The sequence below is a fragment of the Primulina huaijiensis genome, chromosome 2, assembly GCF_012295235.1.
Source record: "Primulina huaijiensis isolate GDHJ02 chromosome 2, ASM1229523v2, whole genome shotgun sequence".
NCBI classification, from domain to species: domain Eukaryota; kingdom Viridiplantae; phylum Streptophyta; class Magnoliopsida; order Lamiales; family Gesneriaceae; genus Primulina; species Primulina huaijiensis.
In genome coordinates, this window is record NC_133307.1 from 13,087,210 (window position 1) to 13,089,392 (window position 2,183).

A 2,183-nucleotide genomic window follows, 5' to 3' on the forward strand; every position below is an offset into this window, starting at 1 on the left:
CAAAAGGACAAAGTGAATCTAGGATCTCGGTCAGACACGATAGAAACGGGAATACCATGAAATCGGACTATCTCCCGGATATACAACTCTACATACTGAATCATGGTGAAAGTCGTCTTAATAGGCAAGAAGTGCACTGATCTGGTAAGACGATCAAAAATCACCCAGATAGCATTTGAACATCTGGCTAACTTAGGCAAACCGACTACGAAGTCCATTGTGACATTCTCCCACTTCCACTCGGGAATAGGAAGAGGCTTGAGCATACCTGCTGGTCTCTGATGCTCCGCTTTCACTAGCTGACAAGTCAGGCACTCGGATACAAAACGTCTGATATCTTTCTTCATGCCGGGTCACCAATACAACAACTGCAGATCTTTGTACATCTTCGTACTCCCAGGGTGAATAGGGTACGGCGACATGTGGGCCTCTGATAAAATATCTACTCGAATAGAACCACTGCTAGGAACCCACATTCTGTCGCGATATCTCACAATACCATCGCTAACTGTATACAAGATACTGCCCTTGGCCTCATCTCTCTGTTTCCACTTTGCCAACTGCTCGTCTGCTGACTGACCTTTGCGAATACGGTCTAGAAGAGAAGACTAAATCGTCAAAGTAGATAGACGGGGAACTCTACCTCGAGGATAAGTCTCTAGATCAATCCTCTGCATCTCAGACTGAAGAGGTCTCTGAATCGTCAAATGAGCCATCACTGCGACTTTCCTGCTCAATGCATCCGCAACTACATTAGCTTTACCAGGGTGGTAGCTAATGTTACTATCGTAGTCCTTCACTGGCTCCAACCAACGCCTCTGACGCATATTCATCTCTTTTTGCGTAAAAAAGTACTTGAGGATCTTATGGTTGGTAAAGATCTGGCACTTCTCTCCGTACAAATAATGCCTCCAAATCTTTAAGGAAAAAAATACGGCTGCAAACTCTAGATCGTGGGTAGGGTAGTTCTTCTCATGGGTTTTCAACTGTCGAGAAGCATACGCTATCACCTTCCCATGCTGCATCAATATTGTGCCTAGACCGAGCTTGGAAGCATCGGTATACAAGACAATCTCACCGGGCCCTGACGGCATGGCCAATACTGGTGCTGAGATAAGAGCTTGCTTTAAAGTATCGAGGCTCTTCTGACACTCATCGCTCCACACAAATTTAACATTCTTCTTTGTCAATGATGTGAGTGTAACTGCGATGGAAGAGAATCCCTGAATAAACTTTCGATAATATCCTACTAGCCCAAGGAAACTGCGGATCTCTGATGCATTCTGTGGCACAACCCAATTCTAACTGCTGCAACTTTCGCTGGGTCTACCTCAATCCCGCTGCTAGAAACGATGTGGCCTAAAAACGCCACCTTCTCTAACCAAAATTCGCATTTACTGAACTTAGTGAATAACTTATGCCTCTGTAGGGTCTGCAAAATTGCGGTCAGATGTCTGCTGTGCTCCTCGTGATTCTTTGAGTAGATGAGAATGTCGTCCATAAATTCTATCACGAACTGGTCAAGATACGGCTAAAATACGCGATTCATGAGATCCATGAAGATCGCTGGCGCATTCGTCAAACCGAACGGCATCACAAGGAACTCGAAGTGGCCGTAACGAGTCCTGAAAGCAGTTTTGAGAACATCGGCTTCTTTCACCCACAACTGGTGATAACCGTAACGCAGATCAATCTTTGAGAATATTGAAGCTCCCTGCAACTGATCAAATAAATCCTCAATCCGCGGAAGTGGGTACTTGTTCTTCACTGTAACTCTGTTCAACTCCCGGTAGTCAATGCAGAGCCTCATCGAACCATCCTTCTTCTTCACAAACAAAACTGGCGTGCCCCATTGTGAAAAACTCGGGTGAATGAACTCCTTGTCTAGAAGTTCCTGGATCTGCTTTTTCAGTTTTGCAATCTCTGTCGGTGCTAATCGGTACGGTGCTTTCGAGATCGGTACCGTACCTGGCATAAGCTCAACAAAAAACTCCACCTCTCGCTCGGGTGGCATACCAGAGACGTCATCAGGAAACACGTCTAGAAAATCCCTAACAATTGAAACATCGGAGGCTGACTGACTAGGTGCCTCGGGAAAAGATACAAAAGTCACTAAAAACGCCCGACACCCTCTATGCATGAGCTTCCTAGCCTGGACACAAGGTATAATGCGCGGTAAAGGA